The sequence below is a fragment of the Apostichopus japonicus genome, chromosome 11, assembly GCF_037975245.1.
Source record: "Apostichopus japonicus isolate 1M-3 chromosome 11, ASM3797524v1, whole genome shotgun sequence".
Classification (NCBI taxonomy): domain Eukaryota; kingdom Metazoa; phylum Echinodermata; class Holothuroidea; order Aspidochirotida; family Stichopodidae; genus Apostichopus; species Apostichopus japonicus.
This window is the reverse complement of record NC_092571.1, coordinates 10,092,302-10,100,605: the sequence shown is the minus strand read 5'-3', so window position 1 is coordinate 10,100,605 and position 8,304 is coordinate 10,092,302. Positions and strand designations below refer to the sequence as shown.

Genomic DNA, 8,304 nt, shown 5'->3' with positions numbered 1-8,304 from the left:
TTGGTGTCCATTGCTAGGTGATAGTTTATCAATCCTGTTTGAATCAAGTTTGTTCTATAAAAACACTTAGGGCTGAGTGAATTTCACCTGACATAACTTCCCCATTGTACATTGTTCCTTGTTGTACATTGTACCTTGTTCGCTTTTTATGTATAGTCCATCTCTCGTTAAGTTTACACAAATTACAGCTACAGCGTCTTATGCAAACTCAGATATAAAGGGTTTCTGCTTGTCCATGAAGAGAGAGATATTTTGAAGAAAAGTCACCCAGGAAAGAACCTGGGCACGAAAAAAAAAAAAAAACTGATTGAGTGATCCGCTCTCAACCCCAGTCCCCTTGAGTCGAGACCGTCACTGTGTGATCATCGTCAGGTGTGTATCACGGTTCCACTCGAAGGGGAACAGATACTACACATGATCTTAGCCAAAAGGCCGAGACAGATAGTCGACCCTCAGCATTAGTGACATAATTACCTTCATCTCAGATTCGTATATGCAAGGCATACGATATACCAGATTAATCATTGATTATTGGCAGTGAACGTGCTTTTGACCGGTTATATAATTATAGCCTAACCGCTAGTTTTGAAATTGACAGCGTAAATGTTCACGTTTCTTTAGTTATTTCCCCCTGCAGATTCACCGAAGTGATCGGTCAGCAGAGTCCAAGAAAGTACCATCAGACACCTATTGGATTAATAGTAATATGTTCAGGGTATGCTCTATTATTCAAAGGAGACTAGGCGAGGCTACTTGTATCTGATTTATGAAAAGTTTATATGTCCAGGCTAGTGTTTCAGGTATAATGAGCTTCTCACTGTCAAGCAGAAGCAGATATCACTATTTTAATACAGCATTATACTCATTTGTAATCAGTGGCGTAGCTACGGGGGGGCCTGGGGGGGCCGAGGCCCCCCCATGAAATCGGCTGGCCCCCCCACTGGCCCCCCCACTGGGAATGGGGTAAAAAAAAAATAATCATCAGTGCGATTCGCTAATATTTTTTGTTCAATAATTTGGGAAATAGAGTTACACAATTTTCTCGTCTGCATCTGGCAGAATAAGAATAATACAATATCTGTAGTAATCATGAGAATGGTCATACAGCATGGCATGGCAATGGTCGATGCGACGATTGCGACCATACACCACGAACCTTGTTGTGCTGCGTGATAGCCATGGGCGGCGATCCGTACTTCCGAGTGGGGGGGATATGACCTTGTTCACTATCTAAGCGTAGCGCCACCATGGGTTGGCGCGAAGCGTACAAGAAAATTTGGGGATTTACAAACCCTCTAGATGGCCGGAAACGGCACTTCCCGAGGTTTCCAAGCGGCATTTACCCAACTTTAAAATAGGGATATCATGTCCGAAATATCTCATAATCAGGATCCAAAATACTTTTTTTTTTAATTTTGGGTGTTATTTTGGGAAAATTGCACCTGTCAATCTTGTTTCAGGCGCTACGTTAGAATGTTCGAGAGCTCTTTATATTATTCGATGAAGAAAATGGCCTCATGCAGGCTATTATAGGCCTATACACATGCAATACACAATTACACATAGTTACATTCCTAGGTACCAATTGCTAAGGCATCCAGGTGAAACGTACGTGTATTAACAGGGGCGTCGGAAGCTATTTGGGATTGGTACGGAAGATCAGAGTTTGGCCATCTACCATAATTATCGGGGGGGGGGACGTTTGGAAGGTCAATCTACGCTACGCGCCACCATTGGTTGGCGCGTAGCGTAATGGAGAAAATTTTGATAAAATGCCTTCCAGATTGCAGGAAATGGCACTTCCCGAGCTTTTCTTCTGTGCATTCTCCCTTGTCTGTTTTTGTACCCGATTAATCTTCTGAAACACATTTTGAAGTATGTTTCATTTTGGTTCTTTATTTTTTGCCTTTTTTTCTTCTTAGTGCTACTTTTTTTCTCCTTTTTTTTTTTGCGCCGTGAATATTGGTCCGGCGAACCGCTCCGACGCCCCTAATTAAGCATTACCCTGGTAACATGAGATTCTCAGCTGTTCGAGGGAACATGTACGTATAGGCCTACTATAGGGCCTATATGAATACTATGAGGGTGCATATATGTACTATATCAATACCGTGGGCGCAATAATACATTTTGTTGTTATAGGGCCAATGAAGCCTACAGTCAACTATTCTTGCTTTATAAAGACGGTTTATTTGAAAAGATCGCACTGCGTTTATGGTAGGCGAGAAATGAAGCTAAAAAAGAGCCGTACATTCACGATGATGCATAAATGAAGGCATGAAAATATTCTTATTCCTGGCATTTGGTGGGGGGGATATGGTGTATTACATCCCCTCCACCCATTTTCATGGGGGGGATATATCCCCCCCATCCCCCCCAGGATCGCCGCCCATGGTGATAGCGATATCTGCTGAAAATATGTTCAGTGCTTCCACCTAGCGCAACAATCTATCAAGAGATTGGCTCCGTTTGTACTGAGCCGAGGTATCAGGTATTCATGGGCGGCGATCATGGGGGGGGGGGGGGGGGGACGGGGGGGACATGTCCCCCCAATATTTTAGGTGGGGGGATATAGTATCTTATATCCCCCCCCCCAATATTTGGTGGCATAGTTTTTTTTAAGCATATGTTTTGTATTTTTTTTATGATATCGCTAGTAATTTCAAAATAGAAAATGCTTAGATGCAACTTACAAGGCCTGGGAAGTGCCATTTCCAGCGATCTGGGAGACATTTTCGGCCAAAATTTTCTTTTGCGCTTCGCGCCAACTTATGGTGGCGCTACGCTTAGAAAGTCTGGGTACAAGCTTTGCCCCTCCCTTGGCAAATTCCTCGCAAAGCGCCTGTCTAACCGTGTCACAATTTGTTACTATATATGACCGAAAGTAGTTTTTACTTTTTTTTCTCGAAATGAATAGCTAGACGGACCGCATCCGTAATGAAATTTGGTTTGCATCTTGTGTATGAGTGTAAGTACGTACAATCATACATAGGATCCACATCGATATGGGTTCACTGGGTTTCCATTTGGCCTGTTTCCTACAAGATTTCTAACCGCAGGTGCGTAGCCAAGGGAGGGGGGGGGGTGAAGGGGTGGAGACCGCCCTCCCCCTCGAGCATATTTTTTTGCTATTTTCTATGATATCGAAGTTTTATAGTAGCCGTTATAAGAGGTTTTAGTATTTGTACACCAATAATTTAACTGTGTCTGAAATTTCGAAAATTCCTTGACCAACATTCTTCATCATAGTATACTTCCCTCTATACTCGTACAATTTTGACCGGTCTGTTAGTGGTTAAGGGGGGTTTTCTATATTGGTTGTCCATAGATGAAATTTAGTGCAACATTATGGGTATGTTTTGAAGTGAATTTATTATTCAAATTCTGAACAAATAATGGGCTTAAAACCTTGAAAAGTGGGGCTGACGGGTATTGTGGGGCGTTACGTAGAATTACCTACAAATGCAATGAGGTCGAACATGATGTGTGACTGGTGACAATCTTGACAAAAGGTTATGAATGAAAAAAAAAACTATTAGGAAAAACTTGGTTCTCAGGCAAAAGTGTACATCTGGTTGGTCATTTTCAAGCCCGAGAAGTGCCATTTCCGGTCATCTGGGGGGCTATCAAAACCAGAAATTTTCTTGTACGCTGCGCGCCAACCAATGGTGGCGCTCCGCTTTGACAGTAATTCGCCTGCATCCAAGCAGATGTCCCCCCCCCCAATATTTGAAACAGATCGCCGCCCCCTGCAGGTATTCATATATTGCCTCGAGTCAAATGAATATATGTCATTGAATATTCCACAAAACAACTTTTTTATGGCAACGAAACTGTCGAAACAGGATTTTCCACCACTGGTAGAGATATAAAATATTGGGAATTCTGAAATTCCTGCAAATGATGCCAAATTCCCTCAAGTTAAAAGTCTGGTTGAGTTGGCAAGGCCAGTCAGCATGAAAGAGAAAAACTTTTTTTGCATTTCTGTCACCAAAGTTGCACATATCTTTGGTTGCTATTTTGCCTCACAGGTGCCATCTCCTGCGATCTGGGGGGGTGCTGAAATCTCAAATTTTCTCTGTACGCTCCGCGCCAACCATGGTGGCGCTCCGCTTAGATAGTAACCTCCGGCCCCCCCACTAGAAAGAACAGCCCCCCCATGGCCCCCCCACTCAAAAAATCCTAGCTACGCCACTGTTTGTAATAGTTAAATGTGTTGAAAAGCAAAACAAGATGTACAAATATGGCCTGCGTATTTAATGTTGGAATTGCGAGTAATTCCTTTAGATAAACCAAACATCATGTACAACGAACAACCATGCAATCCATTGCACTGTAAAAACACTTGGGTCATTTTTTGACCCAAATTTGACCCAGCAACTTAGTGGAATCTCCACCAGCCCAGGTTTGGGTCAATTTGACCAAGGATCTGTGTCATTTGACATCTGACCTAAAACTGGGTTATTTTGACCCATACGCTACTTTGACCGATATGCTACTTTGACCCAGCTTTTGACCCAGTGGTTAGTGCAATCTCCACCAGCCCAGCAGATTGGGTCAGAAAAATTGACCACGTAAATGGGTCAAAGCTGAATTTACATTTGCAGTTGCAGGAAGTCTATGAAAGAAATGACATAAGACTTCGATTCCTAATGATAAATTAATTTATTCAATACACAAAGTGGTGTTACAATAAAGCATGCAATTTCTTCTATTTCACATATAATTATCGATATTCATTTTGTTTTATTCCAACTAGAACATCATAGTAACAGTAAAAATCAGAGTAATGTGATACCCATAAAACTAAACAAACAATGAACACAAGAACATAGGCTAAGGCTAATGTACCAATTCAGTATCATTGGAAACTAAGCAATGTTCCTTAAAATCCTGACATACTTAACTAAAACAACTGATCATTTATTCATGTGCACAAACTTTAGTTCACTGAGGAATATGTTCTGTACTACTTGAAAGACTTTAATTGTTGATCTCACAGCTAGGTTTGCTGCAGTGTTTGTAATATTAAGTTAATCAAGACTGGAGCATGCACTCACTCTCTACTTGTATCCTTAGTCACTGTAGTAATTTGATTATTAGCTAGCATTTCTAATTGTTTTTAAAGAATATAAATAAACAACATTCCATAATTATCAATTGTATAAAATGTTAGGTATACAGAGAAGACATGTAGTACATCAATGGTGGCTGTAAGAAATCAAATATTTTGGAAAGCTCAATGTTTGGTGGGGGCTTTGTCATGGTTAAAAGTCAAAGACAATATCAAACATATTTTGCAGTGGGTTGGTGGGGCAAGACAAACCCTATGGCCAGCTGCCAATTAATAAGTTCTTGCAAGCATATCCCAAAAGTGATAATTTCCTCAGTAGTTCTTGTACCAAAACAGCATTAGATTTGAATGAGGAAAAGCTGTTTATAACATACAGTACAAGACTTATAATCACTGAAAAGTCATCAATAAATGGAAACACTGTGAATAAATATTTTTGCACCACCAATATGTTACATGATGTATTAAATTTTCAGTTGCTTAGGCAAAAAATGTACAATAGTCATGCTTTTGGCTAGTTGTGCATGTATGATGTATGGTGGAACACTAGTTTTGCACCACTGTTTGTGAGGCAGTTCTGCTTCTTTAGTCCCTCTAAACTTAACAATAACAAATACCAATGAAACTTAAACCTTGTTCAAGGTAATATAACATGCAAACATAAATAGCAAACAACTTTGTCACATTATGTAAATTAAAAACCTCATGTAATCATCCCATCATGTTAATGACCATGAACTAAGTGTTAACCTAATGTTGCACTGCCCAAGGTTTACAGGAGATATGTTCATGTCCCTTATATGTGTTTTGAGAAAATTATACGATAAAAGGTTACAATGCACAAAAAAACCAAATAAATCATATTAAACACTACTTTTGACAAAGTTGTTTACATACCTTTTTTCTCTTACTGACTACTTAATAAAGCATGTAGGCTTCTTACTGAAGGGGATGTCGAAACCTTTCCTTTCCCTTCACTAACCTTAATGAGGAATTTGTGTATAAATTCCCAGGTTGTTTGATACTGGCAGGGGTAGGCTATGTCAAACAAGTACAATGATTTGAAAGAAATATCAAAAGCTGCAATCAAATCTGTTGCTGGCAGAGCAACCCCTTTGATGATCACAAATGACTGAGTCGGATACCTTCTATCACCAAATGCAAGGACGAATGGCTGCTTTCGAGTTCTATCTTGCTTAAGCTCATCTTCCATGAATTGAGGAAGATTGGTCCCAACCTTTGGAAGAAAGAAAATAAATTGCTGCTTTCAATGCACACTTAATTCTGTTGTCACTAATTTAAATAATTAGCAAATCTTTTCACTTGAATCATTACCATAGCAGATTTAAGATTCTGTTGACCTCAAATGATCTTGGACCTCCATGAAAAAATAGAGGGATCATCTACTCACAAAGGGCTACCTACATACTAAGTTTAAGGTTCAAGCAACTTAACTTGGCACCTGACTGTTATAAGTGAAAAATCATCATGACATTTTATGCGATTTAATTACATACCAGTAGGAATGACTGAGGGTGTAGGAATATCAGTTACTTAGCCTACACAGTTAAAAGAAATTGACCCATATCCCTTACTGAGTATATTGTATGTAGGCTGTTCAAGATAATGGTATTAGTACCTTTTGGATCTGTTTTTATGTTGAACTTTACAGGTGTAGGCTTCTTTACTTCTTTCGGTGTTGCTTCTTGTTTCTTAAAGGCATGGGATCGTTTTCGGGCAATCTTTCCTCAAGATAGTCTGTAGCATAGCCTGTAGCAGGATGTTTCCCATGGGCTTTTGGGTACCATGCTACCTATAGTCCACAGATAAAAATAGGACATATATAGTTAACTTCAATTGTTCAATTACACCAACTATAGTCTTGGCAAAGACTGTTTGTTGGAGTATATCATATCTTACTGCAGTGGCATAACCAGTAGGGGAAAAGCCCCCAATTGGTCACCCCCATCCCTCCCAAATTGACATACAAGTAAATTAGTAAGATAGAAATGAATGATGAACCATTTTACATCTTGTCCACCCCTTAAATACAAGAATTTTATCCCTCCCCTTACACCCCTTCCCCATATCCTGTCCCCCTCCCCTTGCACAGACTCCTTGCTACCCTTCAGCTCTCCCCCACCCCCACTAAAAAGTCTGATTATACTACTGTTTTACTACATTTAATAGCACACTGTTAACTCTCTGTTCAGCAAGATAGTTATTAACAAGTAACATTATACTAGTCTTAGCCTCTAACGTTATATTTAGTTAAACCATGGAGCCATAAACAGATTATAGCTCCATGGTTAAACTTACGTAGTGAGGTTAGGCCTATGCTTTATCAAAGACCAAACGTAAGGTCTAACATTACAGCTATCTATGTATCACTATCAGTATCACTATCACTGTATCAGGGTAATTATGGGCTTGTCTGAACCACGGCGCTCACAGCACTAATAACATGTTACTAAGGCCTAGCCTATCATTATATCTACAATGGCATACTATAATATAGTATTTAACTAATTAACGTTGCGAGCGCCTGTGGCCTGAACTAGTCAGCATACTTTGGCGTATATTTACCTTTGAATATTGGTATTTACATTGGCAAACCCCAGTCATCAAGGATGGAACTAACAAACGTGTCCATTTTCAGAGCCCATCAAAGTTTTTGATTCAACTAAGACTGCCTTCTTGGTCCTGAATTTATGGTTTGTAGATTTGTGTGACGGTGTTCAGCTGTTGTCTACGAAAGGCGTCATGCAAAAACGCTGATAGTGGTCACATGACATAACTTATCCAACTTTCAACTTTCATCGAGCTATTTCTCAATTTCAAACAATCTTGCGTAATAACTCAACCAATACGACCCATTTCTGGGTACAGTATGGCTGACTCAGCAGATGGGTCACACAAAATGACCCAGGTGTTTTTACAGTGTGATGGATACAAGGAAATAGACATAAAAGGAATCATTAAACATCTGCTGTTATATTGGCATTTGTGTGATATTATTTTCATATATTTCCTGGTTGATTTAACAATTTCCGTGTGCAGGATGTACTCCTGATAATCAATAAATATTGAAATAGAAGATCATTGCTGCATTCATCTATTAAGTCTTCTAAAATAACACATATATATAGAATGTGTGGGTGTTGGCTTGTAAACATAATAACTATGAAAAAGTAATGATAGTTAGAACTGGTGATGTGTTTATTTTGTTA

General features: G+C 39.5%; 1 long non-coding RNA gene and 1 pseudogene across 1 annotated transcript; both read right to left on the bottom strand.

Annotated features, from left to right (window-relative positions):
- Positions 1-217: 217 nt before the first annotated feature.
- LOC139976522 (U2 spliceosomal RNA) lies at positions 218-445 on the bottom strand (annotated as a pseudogene).
- A 4,201-nt stretch (positions 446-4,646) lies between these two features.
- On the bottom strand, positions 4,647-8,014 carry LOC139976249 (uncharacterized). Its single transcript, XR_011796051.1, has 3 exons — positions 7,661-8,014; positions 6,714-6,887; positions 4,647-6,311 (listed from the first exon to the last, which is right to left on the bottom strand). It is a non-coding gene; the product is annotated as an uncharacterized lncRNA (long non-coding RNA).
- Between the last annotated feature and the right edge of the window lie 290 nt (positions 8,015-8,304).